This window comes from Myotis lucifugus, unplaced genomic scaffold (genome assembly GCF_000147115.1).
Source record: "Myotis lucifugus unplaced genomic scaffold, Myoluc2.0 scaffold_382, whole genome shotgun sequence".
In the NCBI taxonomy this organism is placed as follows: domain Eukaryota; kingdom Metazoa; phylum Chordata; class Mammalia; order Chiroptera; family Vespertilionidae; genus Myotis; species Myotis lucifugus.
This window is the reverse complement of record NW_005871430.1, coordinates 965,658-990,498: the sequence shown is the minus strand read 5'-3', so window position 1 is coordinate 990,498 and position 24,841 is coordinate 965,658. Positions and strand designations below refer to the sequence as shown.

General features: G+C 48.9%; 1 protein-coding gene across 1 annotated transcript in view; it reads left to right on the top strand.

The window, feature by feature from the left end:
- Positions 1-24,092: 24,092 nt before the first annotated feature.
- The window catches only part of CDON (cell adhesion associated, oncogene regulated), a 76,503-nt gene continuing 75,754 nt past the window's right edge, over positions 24,093-24,841 (top strand). Inside the window, exon 1 of the mRNA XM_006101764.3 lies at positions 24,093-24,111. The gene's annotated coding sequence lies outside the window, so the exon portion shown is untranslated. The remainder of the gene's footprint in view (positions 24,112-24,841) is intronic.

The window sequence follows — 24,841 nt, the reverse complement described above, 5'->3', positions numbered from 1 at the left end:
TGGAGTCAGAAGCACGTGTGGGAGGAGCCCTGGCGTCCCCCCCGCCTCCCTCCATAATTGCTCTCCCAGAGCCACACAGTGTTAGAAGCAGAGTCCTGAGAAGGCGTCCAGGCCTTTGGCTGAAGGAAAAGGTCTGCTGCAACCCCGCTACGCTAAGTGCTGGCTTGATTCCTTCGGGCCTCTGGCAGCCCCTGGGTTCTTGTCCTTCCAGAGAGAAAACCCTCTCTCCTGCATCCGGAGTGAAAGATCCTGGGAGGGACTCTGCACGGGTTCAGCTTGAGGGGTGCTCGCCCCCCCAGGCCAGGTCACAGTGGCCCCGGAAACAAAGCGCACGTTTGAACAACGGATGAAAGAATGCAGGGAGGGAACGGGTCACCAAGACAGAGGGACAGCACGGACACTGCTTCTACATGCAGCATGAGCTGGGCCGTCACCCTGATGTGAGCTTACTCCAAAGCAAGTTCATTACAGCATTTAGAAACAACCTCGGTGCTGGCCAGGTAGCTCAGTTGGCTATAGCATCATCCGGATACACCAAGGGAGTGGGTTTGATTCCCAGTCAGGGCACATAACAACATATCCACATCTCTCTCTCTCTCTCTCTCTCTCTCTCTCTCTCTCATCAACTAATCAAAAAAAATGTTAAAAAAGAAACAACCTCTGGTTTTATTAATAGGAAAACAGGTGGATAAATTATGGGATCTTTTATGGACCCCTATGCAGCTGATGAAAAGATTGACATAGAACTATATAGCTGCATATGGAAAATGCCTATAATATATTCAATAAAGACAGCATGTTTCAGAACAGTCTATATAGTATTATCTCACTTCTGTAAAACAGAGCAAAACAAACCCTATGTATTTATGTATTTAACATTCACTTTTTAAAAGTTTGAAAAGCTATACACCAAACTGTTAATAACATGACCTCTATATACTTACATCTTTAAAAAATGTGTGTGAGGGGGTTGTGTTTTTTGTTTTGTTTTGTTGTTGTTGTTTTACCAATGGCATATATTGCTTTTGTATTGGAAAACGAATATAAATGGAGGGGAAAAATCCAATACTCTAATTCTGTAGGAAAGGAATATGCAGTACAGGACGTCAATGAGCCTGGCCAGTGTGGCTCAGTGGCTGAGCTTTGACCCATGAACCAATAAGTCATGGTTCGATTCCCGGTTAGACACATGCCCCGATTTCGGGCTTTATCCCCAGTAAGTGTGTGTGTGTGGCGGGGGGGAAGGGGGTGCAGGAGGCAGCATAGATGATTCTCTTTTATCATTGATATTTCTATCTCTCTCTCCCTCTCCCTTCCTCTCTCTGAAATTAAAAAAAAAAAAAGCCAATGACACGCACCAGATCACAGGCTGGAAAATAGGTGGTTCTTAGAACCCTGACCTTCAAACTGCCCAGGAGGTGAACTTTCTGTAAGTGTCTGTCCAGTCAAGCTGCAGGGACAGGAAGGTGGTGAGGACATAAGGGGAACCCCGGTGTCCATGAGGCAGGAGCAGAAGCTCAAGCTGAGGGGTGGCGTGGGTGTTAATCCTTCCTGGGTCTTGCTGATGCCATGGACACATCCCCTACCCTGTCAGCATGCCCCACCGTGGCGACACACGCTGAAGGCCAGGAATGGGTTAAGCCAGAGTCCTCGCTGGGGAAGGAGAGCCCTGGGTCTCCTGAAACATGAAAGGAGCTCAGTGGCTCCTGGTGGTAATGAGAAGTGAGGAAGCTCAGGTCTGCAGCAATTAGAGTCTCCATCTGAAATGTAAACCAGGTTCTTGACCGAATGCCCCCTCTTTCCCTCATCCTGGTGCCGGGAGTCCCAGAGGAAGAAAAAGAGGACAATTCAGCCTTTGGAGCTCTGCCTTATGGAGACCACATCTGTGTGCTGGGGGTGGGGGGGACGACCCAAGATGGGGAGTGCAGGCAGCTTGGCCAGTCCTTCCTTGCTCCCAGGTTCCCCGGACACTAACTCTCAGCAGCCAGGATTGTCCATACTAACTTCTTCCAGCTCCCTGAGATCTGGGGCCCTGACAGTCAGCAGGTGCTTGAGTAATTATGCTGGAAGAAGCCCCCAGCACCACGCCCATATGCCTGTGATGCTTCCCCACACCCTCCCCCCCCTCCCCACTTCAGAAGGGGAGGCACTGAAAACAAGATTAGTTGAAAATTTGCTCAAAAAGCAGATCCAACCCAGATCCTTTCCCCTACACTGCACCACCATTCTTAGCAAGAGTAGACCTCTCCAGGGGGGAGATCTTTCTCTAGACTCTAGAGCAGCAGTTCTCAACCTGTGGGTCGCGACACCTTTGGGGGTCGAATGACCCTTTCACAGGGGTCGCCTAAGACCATCGGAAAACACATATATCATTACATATTGTTTTTGTGATTCATCACTATGCTTTAATTATGTTCAATTTGTAACAATGAAATTGGGGGTCACCACAACATGAGGAACTGTATTAAAGGGTCTCGGCATTGGGAAGGTTGAGAACCACTGCTCTAGAATCTAGATATCGAACAGTTTCTGGACTGGGGGACATTATGCACAGAGGCGCACGAAAACATGAGAATTAAGTGCAGGTTTGTCTATTGAGTGTTGAGACCGCCAGCCCTCTATCCCTGAACGGTGAAAACCAGGCTTACGCTGTCCAGGCAGCAGACCAGATAAGGTTTCTTTGGGAAACTTTATAAAATGACTTCAAGGGTTTCTCAAGGGAATGGCTTAGCCAGACCATCCTACGGTGACATGTACACTTGATGAAGCCAGCCCAGGCCCCGATGAGCGCCTCCGTACAGCTTTGTGGTTCCCTGCCATAAGCAGGCTAGGAGCACCAGCGTGTGGAAGAACGCTTCTAACACGAAGAACAAAGGCACACACAAACGAAAGACAAACAATCTGGAGGAAACAATCTGCAGGGAGGAAAAAACTCATCTACGTAGAACGATGTGATCTCGTCTCGAAAAGATGAAGGTGGGATGTTCCAAGACAAAAATTCCCAGGGAACAAAAATAGATAGAACTCTTGAAAATTAATTCTGATAGGAGTAAATTTTTTAAAAAAAGGTAATCATAGCTAAACAGGTTGAAGATTACTCAGAAAGTAGAGGGGAAAGTTAGGAGAAAAGAAATCAGAAGGCACATTCATGATGGCTAACATCCAAATGATAGGAATTCCAAAAGCAGAGACTAGAGAAAATAGAGGTTAAAAGTAATCAAAAGCAGAATTCAAGAAAGTTTCCCCAGTCTACATGTGAGTTTCCAGATCGAAAGAGCCCGCTGAGTGCCCAGAACAACCAATGAAGGAGCACCCACCCCCCTCCACACACATACACAGACAGTTACCTGGTCATGAACTTCCAGCAGTGAGGGACAAAGAGAGGACCTTACCTGGTTCCAGAGAGAATAAGCAGGTTTCACACAGAGAATCAGAAGAGCAGAATAACTCCACCAAAAATACAGGAGTAAAACGGGAAAGGACCACATGGAAAGAGAGGACTTTATACAAGAGAGAAGGGAACGGGGCCCAAGTCAATGAGAATGTGAGGGAAGGGCCCAAGTCAACAGCTTTGCAGCCGGCATAGGGAGCCCCCAGTTCAGACTGGCTCCCCCGGAAGCTGCAGGAATGATCTCTTCAAGAAAATGAGGCGGATAAAATACCTAAGGAATTTGAGATGATGGAGAGGTGACTGGGGAGAGTTGGGGACTAAATTAGTGACAAATATGCAAAAAACAAATAAACAAAACCAAAAATGATTTTTGACTCCATGAGGAAATGTTTGCATAAAAGGGGAAGTAATTATATACTATGACTGGGCAGTGAATAGGACATGATAGGGTAAATATCGAACATTGATCTAACCAAAGTCATGATCTAATTATGATACCACTGTACTGAGCTAGTTATTGCTAATAGGAAAGGAGAAAAGGGAAGGCCAGACATTATAGGCATGTCATTGGGCAGCTTCACCAGGAAGCTGCAACTTCGCACTCCCCTGGGGAACCACCAGTCCATTCCCTGCAAATCACTGGGGAAAGGGGCCCAACAGAAAGGGGAGATGGACACATGCACGGAGAAGTTGGGGTGATGTAGGGAACATGCCTGTCAGTCAAACCTGGGAACAGAGATCATTGGCTGGAGGGGGCGGGGCTCACTGCAAGCCCAGGAGAATTTGGGGATACATAATCCCCAAACAAAGGACTTTGCTCTCTTGGCTCCTGGTGCTCTGGGCTGTGGACTCCTGTGGCTGTCTTGCATTTATTGGCCTGTGTTTCCTCCATAGCCACATGGCCCTGCGGACCCCACATGGACTGATGAACTGCAGTGGGGAGCACAAACGAAGCCGGCCTGATGCTGGATTGGACCGGGTCCCACTATGGAATGGAAACTCCGGGCCATGGCTTTCACCCCAGCTCTGCCCAACGCAAAATGGGGCTTCCTCCTCGGAGGGACGAAGAGAACTGGGACCTTGGGAACTCAGGGGATTAATTCCACGGAAAGAAAGTCTCTACAATATCTCATCTTGCCATGCGAGTCTCAGAACATGCTTCTTCTCATGACATTGCAAGAATCCCACATTCCCTGGCAACAGGTGGGGATAAGGAGGACTTCCACCAATAACATCTATAATATGCTGTCTATGGCCAATAAAGGTAAAAGTACCCCTGTCGAGAGTGGTAAGGTAGAAATAGCCCTGGATTTGCCCTCAAGAGATCTGGCTTCAGTGTAAGTCTAGCATCCAGGGGAGAAACATCGCTTTCACCCATTTTCTGGGAACTCTCAACAACAGTGAGAATAGCTCTGGGCCACAGCCCCAGAGATGCCCAGCTCAGCCGCCCATCATCTCAGGACTCTCTTCCCACCACAGCCTGGCCCCACACATCCATCTCTTGGTCATCTCCAGGTCACTGGCCTTCATGCCCACCCCCCGCCCCCACCCCAGAGTGAGCAGGTGTGGGACCCTTCAGAGTCCCCAGCTTTGGCTGTGTGGCAGAAGAATGCAGGGGGGAGAGGAGGTAGCTGGGAGCTATCTTGGGGGCCCAGGCTGGAGAAAGATGGAGGAGAGAAGAGAAAACACGAGGTGGGGAGGGGGGGTGTGGGGAGAAAGGGACTCATCCTGCGGAGAGAAGAACAACAAATCAGAGGTAAATCCACTCCCAGGCAGGAAGCCGAGCCTGAAACCAGATAAAGCCACAGAGGTTCAAAGGGAGAGTGACACCCAAACAAGAGAGCAGCTCTTAATCCCCCCGAGAAAGAGGGGAGCGAAGAGCTCAGGCCCGGGAGGGAGACCGCGTGCTTTGTTTAACTGGGATTGAAAACACAGCCCTATTGAGAGGCTGGGACTTTGAGCCACAGACCCTGAGGGGTAGTTGCCAAGTTGAAGGCAGCCCAAGGCTGCCAGCTTTCCCCTCTTTAGTTCTGGGCTTGGCAGTAATGAGGCGAAGGGCCAGGACTTTTAACTGGTGGGGTCAAAAAGGTTTCCTTATTAGACAAACAGTGGGAGGAGGGGGTCGCTGCCTTTGAGTCTGAGCTTGGAACAGGAAACTTCCAAACAGGCTGGGCCAGGGGCCAGTCTCCTACACCCAGCCCCCGCTGCTGAGCCCCTGGCCCTTCAGCTCAATCCCATTCCGACTCCTGCCACTTCACCGTAGCTTGAAGGGGGAAGCCAGAAAGGTGGATGGGGGGAAGGGCCTGCCCTGAGGCTAGTTCTTGACCTGTAGGTCAACACCTGGGATAAGATCAACTTGGGGAGGGTGGCCCTTAGCCTGTGGGCAGAGGGGTGTGAGGGAGGGTAGCCCGGCTTGGTGTGCAGCTGCCGTGGCCCGGGCTCTGGGTTCTGGGGTCTGAGGCTCACACCCTACTGGGGTTCCCTAAAGCTGTTTGTCAGCCTGCAGTCTGCAGAGAGGAAGGCTTAGGAAGTAGTATCCAGGAGCCAGTGGCAGATTGGGGGGGAGGTCCCCTATCCTCTCACTCACACATCTCAACCAGAGCAGCTTCTTTTTTAGGTCCTTGATATATCTTCCATGTAAGATTTCAGTAGAAGAAACTAGCACAGGGACTGGAGGGTTGAAGAAGCCCTGCCCTGGGGTGCGATGCTCTGTAGGAGAGATCCAGGCATCTCTATTTTCTTTTTTAAATATATTTTATTGATTTTTTTTTTTTTACAGAGAGGAAGGGAGAGGGATAGAGAGTTCGAAACATCGATGAGAGAGAAACATCGATCAGCTCCCTCCTGCACACCCCTTACTGGGGATGTGCCCGCAACCACAGTACATGCCCTTGACTGGAATCGAACCTGGAACCCTTCAGTCCGCAGGCCGATGCTCTATCCACTCAGCCAAACTAGTTCGGGCAGGCATCTCTATTTTCATAACAGTATCTGCGCAGCTGGCCTCCCAATGTAATTCATTCACTGAAAGCCATTCAAGACATTATTTATTTACTAGAGGCCCCGTGCACGAAATTCATGCAAGAGTAGGCCTTCCTTCCCCAGGCTTCCGGCACCGGCTTCCCTCTGGCACCCAGACCCGGGCTTCCCTCACAGCCCAGGCTTCGTCCGGAAGGTCGTCCAGAAGGACGTCTGGTCTAATTAGCATAGTACGCTTTTATTATTATAGATACGATGGGATCCAAAGCAAGGCTACCCAGAATGTGCCACCCTAGCACACAGACTATTTCCAGCCAAAATACCAGAAGCCCAACAAACTCAGGAAGAGTTTTTACCTCCCCCCTTCCTGACCTAAAGAGCTTCAGCTAGAAAAACCTGCTCTAAGAAGGGAACCTTAGCCGAATCGCCTTAGCCAGGGGTGGGCAAACTTTTTGACTCGAGGGCCACAATGGGTTCTTCAACTGGACCGGAGGGCCGGAACAAAAGCATGGATGGAGTGTTTGTGTGAACTAATATAAATTCAAAGTAAACATCATTACATAAAAGGGTACGGTCTTTTTTTTTTTTAGTTTTATTCATTTCAAACGGATCCGGCCCGCGGGCCGTAGTTTGCCCACGGCTGGCCTTAGCGCTTCTGGTTTAAGTGTGGCGGACGGGGAGGATCCAAACAGAAATCTGATTTTTCGTGTCCCGCTGTTTCTGAATGACCCCGCAAGAACTTGTGCACCAAATTTGCTCTTTCTGCCACCTGGGAATCGCCACCTTCCCTGTCCTTAGTTCAGATTGACATTTTGTCTCCCTGTCTTTGGAATTTCCATGCTTAGGTGAATTTGCTATGCACCTGTATTCAAATGTGATTTTTCACCTGTTAATCTGCTCCTGAATGTCATCTAAATTATTCGACCAGCCATAACTAAATGGGAAAGGGGAAAGGCTTCCCGACCCCCACAATATGCCCGCTAGTTCCACAGGAGGTTTGAGGCCGCTTACAAAGAGATGGGTACAATAAAATAGAGGTACATGTAAATGGGAATAAATTATCAGAGACAGCATCCATGAAAGGAAACCAAGAGTAGGGAAGAGAAGCGTGTACATGCAGATGATAAAATTCTATATATATTCTATGTAGTAAAAATATTGTACATAAGAATATCCTTTCCCTCCAAAATGCAGGTTTTATATGAACATCCATGACTAGAGCTGTCTATTGTTCTGATGTGGTCCATTTCCAGGTCAAGGCCAGTGAAAGACAGTAAAAACCTCAAACAATCTGATATTGGCTTTGACAGGTTCCTTTACAACCAGAGAGAACATTCGTGGCCCATATGGAGTGGCTGTGCTTGAGAACCCCAATTGCTCCCATGTAAAATAGTGTCCTAGGTCCTCGACCCGCCATCCAGCCCCTCTCCAAAGCCTGTCTGAGTCCAGTGGCGCTTGAAGAAGACAGAGTAAGGGTCTCTCACGCCTACTGTACAACTGATCCAGGTATCAAGTTCAAGGTGATGTGATGTCACGGGCAGGGAATTTGCTTTATGGCGATTCCACCGCCTTCTGGCTTTTCGGCCTTGGCGAAATCGTTTCACTTTTCTGTTTTCCAATTCATGAAAAAGAGAATAAGCTCACCTACCTTGCAGGCTGTCACGAGGATTAGAAATACTGCCTTTAAAAGCGGGTCCCCTTTCTGATAAGAGCCTGGGAAAGGGAACTGTGGTTTTCATCACCAGAGAATTATATGAGGGGTGGGCAAAAGTAAGTCGTCTACAGTTGTGAGGACACGAAACACAGAGTTAGTCGAGCTACGGTAGCCATCATAACCTGTATGTCTTTTTCCGCATGAACAACTGTAAACCTGTGTTTGCCCAACCCTGTATGTCTAGGCTTCTGAAGTTCAGTTCCCAGAGAAATGCTTTCATTAAACAATGTGTTAATGTTTTGATATCAGTGTTTGTCAAAGTTATGAAAAGTCTGCCTCTTTTGAAAGACTTTCATTGAAGATCTTGTTCCTCATGTTGTCCATTCAGTATCCTTGTGATATTATGCTTGGATGTGACAAATGGCTTTAAATTTAGCACCAAAGATTTTCTATATTTGTTTGCTTTTTATCAAAGGGACTCGCAGGATTTTCATTTTTGTTTAGTTGCCAAATAGCCTAGAACTAAGCTCAGTACAATATAAAGCCTTTCCTCTCCCTCCCTATGTGGTTTTGAATTTTTTTTTAATATATATATTTTATTGATTTTTTACAGAGAGGAAGGGAGAGAGATAGTTAGAAACATCGATGAGAGGGAAACATCGATCAGCCGCCTCCTGCACACCTCCTACTGGGGATGTGCCCACAACCAAGGTACATGCCCTTGACCAGAATCGAACCTGGGACCTTTCAGTCTGCAGGCCGATGCTCTATCCACTGAGCCAAACCGGTTATGGCTGGTTTTGATTTTTTATTTCCCTTTTAAGCCTTATTTTGTATGTATATACTACCATAACTATGACTTCCGCTTCTGCCATTATTATTACTGCTGTGTGGCATGTAGATAGTGTCCATGTCAACATTTCCCTGAGCCCCGCGATCCTGGAAATAGTGACAGGTAGGAAATCCCCACCTTTCGTGTTCCAGAAAACGGCTGACTCTGAAGTACCACCCTCCCCCAGAGGCAGAGAAGACCCCTCGATGCCCCACTTGCTTATGACAAGACCAGACACAGACCCTCAAAATCCCCTTTCTTTGCCTCATAAATAAGTATGTGAACTGCTTGTCCCCACTGATCAAGGGGAACTAAGTGCTTGTTAATGGGACTTGAGTGAAGCTTCTCTCCTTCCTCCAGAACCCTGGACTCTGGGCCACCCTCGGCCAGCAGATAGCCATCCGAGAACAGGCTGGCCTCAGGGTAAAATATTCTCTCATCTACTCACCCATCTTCTGCTTCCCTGGGCCTGGTTCTTTCGAGCCTTGTTTACTTCTCTCTAGGAAGAGAAAATCCCCTTTTGCCAAACTATTTGAGATGCTTGCGGATCTCCGGGGCAATAGTGTTCCCCTTACTGCACTCCTCCCTTCCCTTCCCCCAACCTTGCAAGAATCCTTTTTAAAAGTTTATCCTTACGAGGTCTGGATTTGTTCTTTATTTATAATAATTATTATTATTATTTTGTTAATCCTCACCCGATGATATTTTTCCATTGATTTTTAGAGTGGAAGGTAGAGGGGGAGACAGAGAGAAACATGGATGTGAGAGAGACCCATCTATTGGTTGCCTCCCGCACTAAGACCAGGGCCAGGGATTAAGTCTGAAACCGAGGTACATGCCCTTGACTGGAATCGAAAACCTGGACCCTTCAGTCCATGGGCTGATGCTCTACCCACTGAGCAAACTGGCTAGGACTGGATTTGTTTTTTTACTTAAAAATAGTAACTTGCCATATAAAGAGCATACACACATGCAGGTACCTATGTGTCATCTCATTTGAGTTTCACGGTAACCGTACAATGAAGTCAATATTCTTAGCAGGTTCCATTTACCAGCCCGGAAACCGAATCTCAAGAAACGACTCACCAGGACAGAAGTACAGATGTGCGGCCTGGCGTTCTGTCGATAGCCCTGGGTTCCTCTTGCTACAGCATCACTAACCTTTCCTGGAAGCGGCCAAGGAATACTCAGATGCCGTGACAGCCCCGGGAGCGTGCTCTCCTCCGGTCCTTCGGGTCTCTGACCGGGCCCAGATGTGAGGACTCACGTGCATGGCGATGCTTGTTGTTTGTTTCCCCAGGAACTTGCAAGCTGTTCTGATAATTAAGAACATTCCCCAGTTAAGACGGGGGATGATCCCGTGTGAAGCACTCAGCACAGAGATGGCAACCGGTCAACTCTACACATGAGTGTCCTCCCTGGGCACTCTGGGGGAGGTGCTCCTCAAGTCATCTCTTGCCTCGTTTCAAGTGAATTTGAGGTTTTACCGTAGCTACTTCAATTACTCTCTCAACAACTTAATGAGGTAAGTGATCATCTCCACTGCCCAGCAGAGAAAACCGGGGCTAATCCTTTGGTCCATCTGTCTGTGGTTCCGATGCGAATAGCTATTATAGATCAGAGACAAAAAGAACACTGTGAGCTGTGCACCAGTACCCCAATGTTTGGAGGAGGAAGTCAGAGAAATTAAATAATTTAAATCATGTGCCCTAAGACAGCAGAGTCAGTTTTTCCTGCAATCTTCTGACCTTCCCTCCTCTTCATATCTCCCCCCTCCTGCTCCTCCCTCAGTTTTTTTTTTATATCATGTTTTTTTTCAAATCACATTTTCCATGCACATAGTTTAAAGATACCTAGAGTTCTGTGAAGCTTGATAAGAAATCTCAGGAGTAACTTCTTCAACTCTTTTTTTTTTTTTAACTATTCTGTTTACTGATTCTTTACTTACTAAATAGCAAGCTGATACTACTACTCTAAATTTTCTCATGCTAGACGTTTCTTAAATTTCCTTGATGTAGGCGTTGTTCCATTCTCCATCATGGAAGAGGAGCATGTATCCCTCTTTGGCCGATCTCCCTGCCCACACATGCCCTTCTTGCCCCACTCAGCCGCCATCCCCTCAGTACAGTTGTTATTGGTGGGGAACATTTCTTATCCTTGCCTGTTGCCAGGGGGTGTGGGATTCTTGCAACGTCATGAGAAAAGGAACGTTCTGAGATTTGCACGGGAGGAGGAGATACTGTAGACAGCTTTACTTGTGTGGAATTCAACCCCTGAGTTCCCAAGTTCCCATTTCCCTTTGTCCCTCCAAGGAAGAAGCCCCATTCTGCGTTGGGCAGAGCTAGGGTGGAAGCCATGGCCCAGAGTTTCCATTCCATAGTGGGACCCAGTCCAATCCAGCATCAGGCCGGCTTCGTTTATGCTCCCCACTGCAGGTCATCAGTCCATTGCATGTGGGCCAATAAATGCAAGAGAGCCCCAGGAGTCCAGAGCCCAGAGCACCAGGAGCCAAGAGAGCAAAGTCCTTTGTTTGGGGATTATGTATCCCCAAATTCTCCTGGGCTTGCAGTGAGCCCCGCCCCCTCCAGCCAATGATCTCTGTTCCCAGGTTTGACTGACAGGCATGTTCCCTACATCACCCCAACTTCTCTGTGCATGTGTCCATCTCCCCTTTTTGTTGGGCCCCTTCCCCCAGTGATTTGCAGGGAATGGACTGGTGGTTCCCCAGGGAGTGCAAAGTTGCAGCTTCCTGGTGTGCTGCCCAACTGACATGCCTGTAATGTCTGGCCTTCCCTTTTCTCCTTTCCTATGATCAATAACTAGCTCATTACAGTGGTACCATAGATATAAGCTTTAGGGGTAGAGAGAGGGAGAGAGAGAGAGAGAGAGAGAGAGAGAGAATGTGATGTAGGAAGGAGGATGGAGGCCAATTGATTTTAGGTACACTGACATCCAGGCAAAAGAAAGATCCCCTCCCCCCCCCCAGAAGGAAGGCTATTGCCCTTATTCTAGAAAAGTTTTCCTGGAAAAGTTCAAGAGAAATATTAAAGTATAGTTAGGTTGACCTTACTTGTACTTTGCAGATGGTGGTTGTCCAGGGCCTAGAGCAGGGGTCCTCAAACTTTTTAAACAAGGGGCCAGTTCACTGTCCCTCAGACCGTTGGAGGGCCGGACTATAGTTTAAAAAAAAACTATGAACAAATTCCTATGCACACTGCACATATCTTATTTTGAAGTAAAAAAACAAAACGGGAACAAATACAATATTTGTATTTGCATGTGGCCCGCGGGCCGTAGTTTGAAGACCCCTGGCCTAGAGGATAACGTCTATTTTATTAATAATGAAGGAAGACTGAGCTGTGGCGGAAGAGTCCTCATTGGCCCAGATTTCTGGAGATGCTTCTCGGGGACCTGTAGGCATGGACTAGTCCCTGGATCGCTCCCTAGATCTCAGGGGAGAGAAGCTTCAGAGCAGGTGTTTTTCCTTCTCTGTGTTTGTTTTATGTGCTCTCCCCCCTCCACTGCCAGTTAAAAGGGAACATTGCACCCCAAACTGGGAGTGAAGAATCGAAGGTGCACTGAGATGATCACAGATTCAGGTGTGTGTGTGTGTGTGTGTGTGTGTGTGAGAGAGAGAGAGAGAGAGAGAGAGAGAGAGAGAGAGAGAGAGAGAGATTAGGGTGATAGAATCTCAAAACCTTCCTGGGAGGAGCAGGATAGTGATGTAAGGCAGCTAATGTGAAGGTCAAAGGAGCTGAGCAGAGACGTGTAGCTCAAGTGGACAGCGGGGAGAGGGGCCAGGAAAGCCTGCAGACGCCACCACCGTGGCCTGGCCCTCCCCTTGGAGCCGGGCTGTGGGCCCTGAAACCGTTCTGGCCCAAGCCCGTCTGCCGCTCTCCTCACAAAGCCTGGGTTGTGCTCTTGGCAGGGCTGGGCCTCCCTGTCACTGAGGTCCTGGCTGGGGCCGCCTGCCCTGGGAGCCTCCCTTTGCAGCCAGAGGCCCCAGATTTGTCCAAGTGCCAGTACCTAATGAGGAGCTCATTCGAATCCATGAAAGTACCGGGGAGCAAGGAGACATGCTAATTAAAGTGATTGCTGTTCTTTAATTAAGCAATAATTCGCCCAGAGAGGTCATTCTCATGCAAATAGAGCCCTCTCGGGTGAGGTAAGGGCTTTGGGCAACAGCTGAGGTCTGTTAAGAAGGCCCTGAGCATTGGAGGGCAGGGATGCAGAATGCACCCCATTGAGCTGGGTGATAGAGCAAGGAAACACCCCCCCTCCCCTTGCCCAGTGCTGCCTTTTGTCTCTCCAGACTTTGGCTGCCGGCTTGTGGGAGGCTGGGACCACGCTCCCCTGCTGCTCTGGTCGCCTCCTTTCCCCCCTGTGCCTTCTCTCCAAGAGATGCTTTCAGAGCTGTGTGGGTGGACAGGTTTGTGGGACAATGTCTAGTTTGGCCCCTGGAACAATCCACGTCCCAATTATCAAAGCATCGGCACAGAAGGGTTGGCAAGGGGTGGGAATGGGGCCTTCCGAATGTTCATAAACATGAAGATCCTACGAGAGGCCGAGTTCCATTCATCAGCTGCTGCGATTAATGGAAAGAGCGCTGGACTCAGCCATCCGCCTGGGTGATGCTGAAGCCACTGCCCTCTCCTAGACTCAGATTCCTCCTCTTTGGAAGGGGTTGCTAAGAACGGCCTCACACCGTTATCATGTGAGTAAATGGATGTGAACTCACCAGGCACAGGGCCTGGCACCTAACCCAGTGGTTCTTTTTTTGGGGGGGGGGGGCGGTTAGTCCTCACTCAAGGATATTTTTCCATCGATTTTTAGAGAGAGTGGAAGGGAGAGGAGAAGACAGAGAGAAACAAACATCGATGGAAGAGACACATCGATTGGTTGCCTCCAACACGCACCCCCCACCCCAAGCACTCACGACCAGGGCCGGGGATCGAGCCTGCAATCGAGGTACATGCCCTTGACCGAAATCGAACCCGGGACCCTTCAGTCCACATGCCGACGCTCTATCTATTAGGCCAAACCGGCTAGGGCCTAACCAGGTGGTTCTTGACCTGGAGTGATGTACCCAGAGTAAGGCTGCCAGATAAAATATTTCTTCATATTTTATTTGCTGAACCTGATAGTCTTGCCCCAGGGACATTGGCAATGTCCAGAGCAGTGGTTCTCAACCTGTGGGTCGCGACTCCTTTGGGGGTCGAACGACCCTTTCACAGGGGTCGCCTAAGACCATCGGAAAACACATATGTAATTACATATTGTTTTTGTGATTCATCACTATGCTTTAATTATGTTCAATTTGTAACAATGAAATTGGGGGTCACCACAACATGAGGAACTGTATTAAAGGGTCGCGGCATTAGGAGGGTTGAGAACCACTGGTCCAGAGCTATTTGCTATTTTACATGGTCACAACGGGAGGAGTGAGTGCTGCTGGCCTCTGGTGGCCAGGGGCGGGGGGGGGGGGAGGGGGGCAGGGCAGGGATGCTGCTGAACGTGCTGCCCTGCACAGGGCACCCTCTGGAACAAAGGGTCATCTGGTCCAACACATGGATTGTGCTCAGATTGAGAAACGGATGTAAACAGCACTCATAAGCCAGAGTGACATGAGAAATAAACGAGGAGTTGGCACATTTTCTGGTTGTAAATCACCTCTGGGACTAGCTCCTGAAAGGACAGTAGTCCCCCCTTATGTCTAAGGCCCCAGTGGATGCCTGAAACCACAAATAGTACCTAACCCTATGCATACTACGTTCTTTCCTATACATACACACCTATGGCAAAGTTTAATTCATAAATCAGGCACAGAAAGAGATGAAGAATAACGAATAATAAAATAGAACATTTATAACAACATCTTATGTAATAAAAGCCTAATATGCAAATTGTCCCCTCAACCGGGAGTCTGTCCAGGGGATGGAGCTGGCCAACCACTGTGGCTCCTCTCCCTGGCCAGCCCCGCCCATTCCAGCACAGCGGCAGGCAGCTAGGGGAAGGGAGGCCCTGGCCAGCAGCCGCTAGGGACCCTACCTGTGCACAAATTTCATGCACTGGGCCTCTAGTACAGTGGGGCCTTGACTTACAAGTTTAATTCGTTCCGTGACAGGGCTCGTAACTCAAATTACTCGTATGTCAAATCTTAAAGTGAACGAGTGAGACACGTGATGCTGGGCTGATGTTGTGGCGTTCACTGTGACGTTCGCTGCGCCAACTAGTGGTGGGGTATCTGAAGCTGGCTCGTAACCCGGATTTTAGCTCGCAACTCAAAGCAAAAAATCGGCCGAGAGACGGCTCCTATCTCGAAAAACTTGTTAGTCGGGACACTCGTAAGTCAAGGCCCCACTGTACTATCATAAAAGTCATGTGGATATGGACTCTCTCCCAAAATATCTTACTGTACTGCACTCATTTTTCTTGTGATGACGTGAGATGGCACAAGGCCTGCGTGAGGAGATGAAATGAGGTGGATGACGTAGACGTAGGGCTAGGCGACTGTAAGGGTGACTTGAAAGGCTGACACCACGGTGACAGTCGGTCTGACAACCGAGATGGCCCCTAAGTGACTCACGGGCGGGGAGCATGTACACTGTGGGTACACTGGGCCCAGGGTGATTCACCTCCTGGGCGGATGGAGCAGGCCAGTGCGAGATTCTAACACGATATTCAGAAACTGCACAGTTGAAAACGGTTGAAAGTGTTTATTTCTGCCATTTTCCGTTTACTATTTCCGGACGGTGGTTGTCAGGGCTTTTATCTGTATGTCTCTTTCCTCAAAAGGAAGAGTTTGGACAGTAATTGGGTTTTAAAAAACCGCTGAGGCTGAGTGGTCCAGGCTGGTGCTGGGAGCCCCATGCAAGAAGCAGGACCACAGACATGGGTTATAAGTCCCAGGGGCTCCAGAGACAGCCCAGTGCCAGCTCTGATGCGAGAGGAAGGTGCGGCTTCACGGACAGAGAGCCTGGGCCCAGCCTTGGGCACAGAGAGATGCCGGGAGCAGGTGGCAATGACTGCGGGTTGTGAAGAGGGAGCTATACTCAGACCTCGCCTTTCACAACAATCGTCATGTAGTCATGGCGCGTATTGCGCTTACCGTTTGAATATTCACAAAAGCCGAGGGGGTGGGTACTACCATTATCCCCATTTTGCAGATATGGGGATGCAGTACCTCGCCCAGGGCACGTATCTGGTAAGAGCCAGCATTTCACCGAGGTCTGAGGCGAGGGCAGCCAGGAACTGTCTGCTCTGAGACTTCCTCAGTGGTCACAGGTCTTGAAATGTCATCATCTTGCTGCTTGGGAGTTGGGTCCCCTGAGTCCACAGAGGCTGTTATGGGGGCTAAGTCCATACTCTGGGGCTTTGGGTCCCCCAGTGAATTCCTAGAGGGCGAAGGCCAGGACGGGGACATTGTCATCAAATCTGGCCTTGCCCTTCAGAGTCGGTCCTCTCGCCGCCTGGGCAGTTTCCCTGACTTGTGGGCCCGAGGTGGGGGTGGCTTGGCGCCCCTAGAACTGCCTTCCTAATGGCACATGTGTCAGGGGGAGCCCAGGCACTGCTGTGGGGGCCACGAGAGGCAGAAGGTCGACCAACCGGGCAGTCCAGCAAGGGGCAGACCCAGCCTCTGGCTCTCCGAAATCTTGGGCCCCTTTCCACGTGGTGTTCACTTGCTGCAAAATAAATGTTTTGTGTTACAAGGAGATGGAGATAGTATCTCATCAGCCCGGCCAGTTGCGAGCGGCCTCTGCCAACCGCTCGCTCCACGCTTGGCAGGGAAGGAGCGTGGAGCGAGACAGGACCGGGCTCTGTTTGCCGAAAACATTTTCATCCGTCAAAAACCTGCCAGGGCTGCGGACGTTACATAAACCCCGACTCACACAGACGTGTACCTCGCTCTGCCTTGCGGATCTGCTGGGGAGCAGAGTTCCGTGACGCTGGAAGTGACAGCTCTCTGACATTCTGCAGACTTCTCAAAACGGCCCAGGCCTTTTCGGAACAAAGAACAACCCACACAAACGCCCGGGGTGTGCAATGTTTACAGGATCACAGACTCAGGCCCTCGCCCTGGTTACAAGGGACCCCGTGAGGTCACCTGCTTCAGGGCCTCTCCCCGTCCAGGGGGGCTGGGTGGCCTGCCGCTCTCCTGCCGGCAGATTTAGGGAGCGTGTGGCCGAGCCTCGGGCCTAACAGTGAGTTCCCTAAGGGCCAGCCCGTTTTTTCCATTGCAGAGTTTACAAGTGGGTTTGAAATGAGAGCGCCGCGTTGCTTTGCCGGGAACAAAGGTTTGCAGTGTGTTCAGTCACTAACCTAAGACACCAGAATACGTCAGGCTCCCGTCTCCCCACTCCAGCCAGTCCCCCAGCAAAAGTTCATCCAAGAACAATAATAATAACAGGATGGCTGACACTTACGCGGAGCTTCTATGTGCAAGGCATCGCTGGACTCCTCACAAAGCCAGGAGGGAGCTACCATTAGCACCATCGTTTTGCAGAGAGGAACTTTCCTATTTTCCTTGCTCTTTTTTTAAAAAAAAATATTTTTATTGATTTCAGAGAGGAAGGGAAAGGGAGAGAGAGAAACATCAATGATGAGAGAGAATCATTGATCAGCTGCCTCCTGCACACTCCCTACTGGGGATCGAGCCCGCAACCCAGGCACAACCCATTGACCGGAATCGAACCTGGGACCCTTCAGTCCGCAGGCTGGTGCTCTATCCACTGAGCCACACCAGCCAGGGCTTTTCCTTGCTCTTAAGTCAGGCAAGGTTCCCGCCTATTTCTTTGCTTCTTTTCGGATGTCCGGGTTGCCCCTCATTCTGCATGTGGACCGCGCCTCCTGTTTGCCTTCAAACAGTCCAACCCAGCGCTTTCTGTGCCTCTTTTTCCAAGACCCGTTTCTTCCTGGCTCTTTAAGTCCCGAACTTCAGCCTCCACCATGACGAGAAGAGTTCCTGTGTATGCACGGCCTTGCCTGGCTTTCTCATTGTCGTGGAGTCCCAGCTGAAAGCCTGCATCGCACAGGGGTTATGGGCGGATTCTGAAGCTCATCTGCTCAGCTTTGAATCCGGCTCTGGGGTCTGTAGCTGTGTCGCCTTGGGCAAGTTGCTCAGCCTCCCCGAGCCTTCGTTTCCTCATCCTCTTGTAAAGTAGGACTAATAATGCCCATTTCACAGGGATGTTAAGTGAGCGCATATAGAAAGTGCTTACAACTCTGTGCCTGGCACTTAGTAGGTACTACAGAGTGTATTTTATCTAACCGAAAAGACGAAGTGTCTCAAGAGCAGGAAGCTATTGTTCTTCCACAGCTGCCTAGCTAGCGAGGGACAAATAGAAAAGGCTGGATCAGCCTTTGCTGACTTGCCTGGTCTTTGGCTACTCAACAGAACGGTGGGAAGGTATATACTGACCTTGCCCGGAAAGCAGGAGGCAAACCCCAAGAAGCGTAGAAATGTTTCATTTTGCTTGATAATATCTTGTAGGTGCTTAGTAAACGCCACTGAGTCAATTCATTCTACTTAAACATCAGCAAGCTGATTAAAGAGGAGAACTCTGGCCATTTCAGTGTTTAAAGGCAGAGAAAGAGAGAGGAAGAGTTAAGAAGAGGGAAGGTGATCTCTTCCACTGCTTCGTGCCTTGGGCTCCTTTTCCCAAGTGCGTGGAGTCCAGTACCTCCGAGCCATCTCTGGGGCAGCCTTAGGACGGAAGAATGCATGGATCCAGGCTCTAGAGGAAAAACGTGGGGCTACAGCTCCAAACTGTGGCTGCTGACGTTGCTGGAAAGAGAAGCCAGAGAATGACCTTCTTACTGGTGACTTCCGCTGCAGATGGACCACGTGGCTCACGGAATCCAGATGGCTTGAACATCTCAAAGAGGCCTTGACACGTTTCTTGTGTTAGAGGACGATAAAGCCAGCCTTCTCGGTCTGGAAGGGCCCCTCGAGATTACATGCCTGGTGACCAGGCGTGTGAGACACTGACGCCTGGGAGAGAAGGGTCCATAAGAGGCATGGCTTACGGTTTTGGTCTGTTGTCTCTCAGCATCTCATCAACTGGTCCAGCGGTTACATCTAGACCAGTGGTTCTCGACCTTCCTAATGCCTCGACCCTTTAATACAGTTCCTCATGTTGTGGTGACCCCCAACCATAAAATTATGTTCGTTGCTACTTCATCACTGTAATTTTGCTACTGTTATGAATCGTCATGTAAATATCTGATATGCAGGATGTATTTTCATTGTTACAAATGGAACATAATTAAAGCATAGTGATTGATCACAAAAACAATATGTAATTATATATGTGTTTTCCGATGGTCTTAGGCGACCCCTGTGAAAGGGTCGTTCGACCCCCAGGTTGAGAACCGCTGATCTAGACATTTTGTGTTGGTTTGCTTTATTTCAGCCTTAAGTCATCCCTTCCCTCCATGGCAAGGCCCCACTGCCCTGCTCGTGGGCATTGGTAAAGGGTGCGAAGCACAGTATCTGCCCGGGCACAGTGCTTTAATCAAGGTGGAAGCCCCTTGTCAAGGGCCCAGGAGGAGCCGGACTCAATCATTGGCTCAGTATTGAACTTCTAGAGTGTCCAGTTCAGAACCACTGTCTCTTATATATATATAATTTTATTGATTTTAGAGAGGAAGGGAAAGGGAGAGAGAGATAGAAACATCAATGATGAGAAAGAATTATTGATCGGCTGCCTCCTGCACGCCCTCTACTGGGGATTGAGCCTGCAACCCGGGCATGTGCCCTGACTGGGAATCAAACCATGACCTCCTGGTTCATAGGTCGATGCTCACACCAGCCAGGACAGACCATTGTCTTAAAGAGTGTCAGCATTGATGCTCTTCTGTAAGTACTTTTGACTAATGAAGAGAAAACACTTGGTTAGGTATTATAAAAGCAAGGCCTAGGATAATGATTCATTGGATTTGTCTTTCTATATATGATGTGTTTATTTTGTTAATGAGTACGCTATAATGCTCACCAGCTTATCTAATCCTCACAACAGTCTTCTAAATTTATGGCATTTATAGATAAATATCAATATGCAGAGCGAGTATGATCCTTATTGCTGACACGGGAAAGATTATAACACAAACCAATGAATCACACGCACTCAGTCTTCCATTGCTCATATAGCATGGCAGTTGCTTACAACTAAAACAATTAGGGAAAATGTTGGTCCGTAGGAGGAGAATTCACAGTGATTCTTACCATGATGATGCTTGTGATGATAAAAATAATAATAGTAGTTAATTTTTACTATCGTGTCCTTGTCTCTGGGCTAAGCTCTTCACATGCATCATTTCAGTTATCCTACAATAGTCACAGAAAATAGGTACTATTGTTACTTTTTCACAGATGAGAAAACTGATGCACAAAGCATGTTCAGTAATTTGTCCAAGATGCAAGTTGGTTTCCATAACATTCTTTACTGTGTGATAAGTAATATTCGCTGCATATAGGCATAGGCCGTGGACACAGACAATAGTGTGGCAAAGGCTTGGGAGGGGCGAGCGCGGGGAAGAGGGGAGTCAATGGGGGGGGGGAACCAACAGAAAAAACACACAAAGCAGACATTTGTCATACTTTCCAACAATAATGATACATTTAAGAAAAAGAGAAATATTCACAATTGATCAGGAATGGAGGGTGTCTAAACCAGTGGTTCTCAACCTTAGCTGCACATTAGAATCACCTGGGAATCTTTTTAAAATCCTGATTTCTGGGCCTCATCCTCCAGAAATTGTTTCTTTGTTACTAATGTTGTGGCCCCACCCCATAACAAAGAAACAGAATTTCCGGAGGATGAGGCCCAGAAATCAGGATTTTAAAAAGATTCCCAGGTGATTCTAATGTGCAGCCAAGGTTGAGAAGCACTGGTCTAAACCAAGCTGATGCGTAATCAGAAGGGTCATGTATGGTATGCCTACTCTGTTGGCCTCTATACAAGGAGCTGTATCTACTTAATATTCTCAAAACAACCTGGCAACCTATGGGATATTTATACCTGTTTTTCTGATGAGGAAACTCATCCTAGTTCATACTCCTTATGGACAATAGGACCAAACAGAAGACCTCCAGCACGTCCGAGGCTGGTGGGGTCAGAGCCGCCTTCTGTGTTGGGTGCCCTCAGGACTTAAAACCAAATCCTCCAGGCAACGGTTAAGACATCATGGCGACATTTTTTTTGTTCGAACCTAAGCGAGAGCTGTGGAAGTTGCCAGAATTCGCTCTAACAATGCCAGCCCCTTAGAGACCTCGACACATTGTCGCTCATTTTTCCTCTCGGAAGAAGGGGAAATTCTACCGTAGAGACCAAGTGCTTGGCGCAAGTTCACAGAGCAGACAGCAGGAGAACGCGGGATCTGGGGATAAACGATACTGGACAGGGTTCCCAATCCTCATGTCAATGCTTTCTCTGTGAGACCATCCAGCCTCAGATTACTCAGTCGTTAGTTACTGCCCTTTGTGAATATCCCCAACTCCTCATCATTCTCTTTCAGGCCGCTGGCTTTCTTTCATGTCTCAGGCAGGGGCTGCTGAATGACAGGGAAGGTGGCATCCGTATCTGCCCAGGGCTGGCCTCCAGTACAGACCTGTCTTTCTCTTTCCTGTAAAACGATCTCCACATTCTTTGCTAGTGCAAAGAAGATGTGTAAAGTCGTTTTTCTCCCGACCTGGGGTGTGGGTAAATTAATCTAGCATCACAAACGCAGTCACGGCGTCAGGTGATCTGTGTGTAATGGGTTTAGGCAGTGCGTCTCCGGAGCTCAGCCTGCTCAGCATAAAAAAGGCCATAGAAATCTCGCTCTCCGTGAAATCCTCTTGCACGCAGTTCAGGAAATGTACAAGACGGTGAGAAGACAGTCGATTGATTTGAATTTCTTTTTGAAGGAAATCAATCTTACCGAGGAAAACTGTTGATTACCAACCTTCTAGCCTTGGGAGGGGAGTTATCCTGCCGTCATTAGATGTGCAATTCCAAATGCTCAGAGGAGGGTCAGGTCATTTAATAACATGTCAATATTAAGTTACCTCATAAATAATCAGAACTTCCTGCATATTTGTTGTGTAAATTGGGAAAACATCCAAATGGAGACAAATGACTTCTGTTATTGCTTAAGCCTCTGGGTCCAACGTATTGTGGGGGCCGCAGGAGTCTTGAGATTTGGAACCTTTAGCAGCGAGTAAGAAAAAAGGTCCTGAGCTAATTGACTTTTTAGAAAAAAAAAGTATTTTTATTGATTTCAGAGAGGAAGGGAGAGGGAGAGAGCGATAGAAATGTCAATGATGAGAATCATTGATCAGCTGCCTACTGCATGCCCTACACTGGGGACTGAGCCCGCAACCCAGGCACCCACCCTGGTCGGGAATCGAACCCTGACTTCCTGGTTCATAGGTCAACGTTCAACCACTGAGCCACGCCAGCAGGGCCCAACTGACTTTTGATGGTCATTTTCCCTCCCCCCTTTTCAGTTTTAAATAGATTATTTTCCTTATGTAAATAAGATCTAATAAAATCCAAAGCCATGATCAAAAGCAAAACATGTGAAATCACCAATAAGTTGGAAAACCTTCAACATGACCAGGCCAGCTTGGTGATGATCCCCAGTGGTGCTGCTGTGGTTGGGGACCAAACTGCAAGACTCCCATTCCATTCCCACAGAACTCTCATTTCAGTGAAACCTTCAATGTTTACAGGACATCTTATTTGCTGAATGAAAAATCATTTACTCTACCTTGTTAAGAGCATACAGATTCTTGGTTTGAATAAGTAAAAAATGGAACAATGGAGAGCAAAGTAGAATGAGATTTCTTTCTCCACCCTCCTTCCTATACCGACTTTCTTAGGAACCAATGCTTTCACCAAGACCTGGGTTCCAGCTAAAGCAGAAAGCTAAACTGTTTGAACACGACCACACTTTCACAGCATTTCTTTGTGAAAATCAAGTAAAAAGGTCTCTAAAGGGCGTATTTCTCCTGAAGTTCAGTACTGAGTGTTTTTGAATTTCAGGTATCATTAAGGGCCCCTTTTGTTAGCTAAAGTGATAGTAAGGATGTTGATTAAAGAGATGAGCTAACAGCTAATAGTAATTATTTTATATAGAAGTCACAGTCCTCGAATGGTCACTTAGGGGCAGGTGCTTTTCACTAAGTATTGAGGAGGACTGAAGTTTTGCCACCCCAAAATATGGAATATTGATTTTAAGCTGGTGAAAGAAGAGGAAGAAGAAGAAAAGAAAAAGCTTAGAATCTTTGACACTCCCCCTTTCTGCCTAAAGCAGCGGTTCTCAACCTGTGGGTCGCCACCCCATTTGGCAGTCGAACGACCCTTTCACGGGGGTCGCCTAAGACCATGCTGCATATCAGATATTTACATTGCAATTCATAACAGTAGCAATATTACAGTTATGAAGTAGCAACGAAAATAATTTTATGGTTGGGTCACAACCTGAGGAACTGTATTTAAAGGGCCAGAAGGTTGAGAACCACTGGCCTAAAGGAATTCAGATAGAAAAACCTGCTGCAGGAAGGCATCCTTAGTAATGTCACCTGAGCACCTATGAATTAAAAGGGGGCGGATAGGAAGAAATCTAGCAAAGCCTGGTTGGTCAAACTCCCTTCTGGATCCCACTGGCCTGGGTTGCCCAGAAAGAACTGGTTTGCCCATTGTTGCCCACCTGTGGATTGCCCGCGTTCCTTGTGAAATCCCACCCTCCTGCCCCACCCTCCCCTTCTCTTTTATCCAAAATGGCACATAAACCTCACTTGCCTAATGTGTCTTTGGGTCTCATATCTCATGGCGCCGCTGCATGTGGATCCCTAATAAACTTTGGACATTTTCTCCTCTTGGTCTGTCTGTTCAATTGATTGGCTCAGGTAGAACTTAGGTGAGAAGGAAGTAGTTTCTTACAACTCCCCGCATATCATATTTATGCTTCACGACAACCTTTTAAATAGAAATCATTTTTTCCCTTTTTCTGTTTGAACCACTGAGGTTCGGTGACATCAAATAACTTGGGGCGGGTCCAAGGACGAGCTGGTTAGACTCTGGGCCCAAAGGCCACGCTGGTTTCACCGGGACAGAGGCTCACTCCCAGCGTAAGTTCTGCCGCCAGTGTGGCGCGACTGTGTAGGCAGGAGGGTAGGTTGTGGAACCAGGAAGAAACGAAACATGGAAAGTAATGAAAAGGCGACGGAACCATAGCGGCGGGAAGCTGGAGCCGCGAGACAGCCACCAGGTAAGAGTGGAGAGAGACAGATCGGGGTGGGGGGCCGGGGAGAGATGAACCGAAGACCTTACATGCAGAGATGCATCGCCCATGGACACAGACAAGTGTGGTGAAGGCCTGGGGCAGGGCGGGGGCGGGGTGATGGGGGGCAAAGGGTGGGGGGAGTGGAAGACATTTGTAATACTGTCAACAATTTAAAAAAAACGAGTGGAGAGAACAGACAGGTCGGGAGCGCCGCCGAGGACTTAGGGGCGGGGCCTGGGCGGGGCGCCGGGGGACGTGCGGACCCTTGCGGACCGCTCCACTGCCGGTCTCCGGGGGCCTTAATGGGGGAGGAGAGTGAGTGCAATCTCCGGGAGCTGCTGAGGCACCTCCTTCTCACCTGCCCTAAACTAAAGCAGAGAATTCACTCCTTTTACTGGAGGGGAGCTCTTGTAGACAAGCAGGAAGGGGACTGGAGGTGGCCCTGCACATGGTGCGCCCCCCCCGCATATTGGTACGTCCCGTCCCCGCCGTGGCTCTGGCGGCTGCGCGCGCATCCTCTGGCGGGGCGGGGCGGCCTGGTGGCGCGCTCCCGGGCCCGGGGTCACGCGCCCCGGGCCGAGGCCTGGCGGGCGGCGCGGGGGGGGGTCCCCGCCCTAACTTCGCCGGCCCTCCCTCGGGGCCGGGGGGGCGGGGGGGGGGGGAAGGGGAGGTGGGGGACAGGCGCCTCCCCGGCCCCGACTGGGGGGGGGAGGCC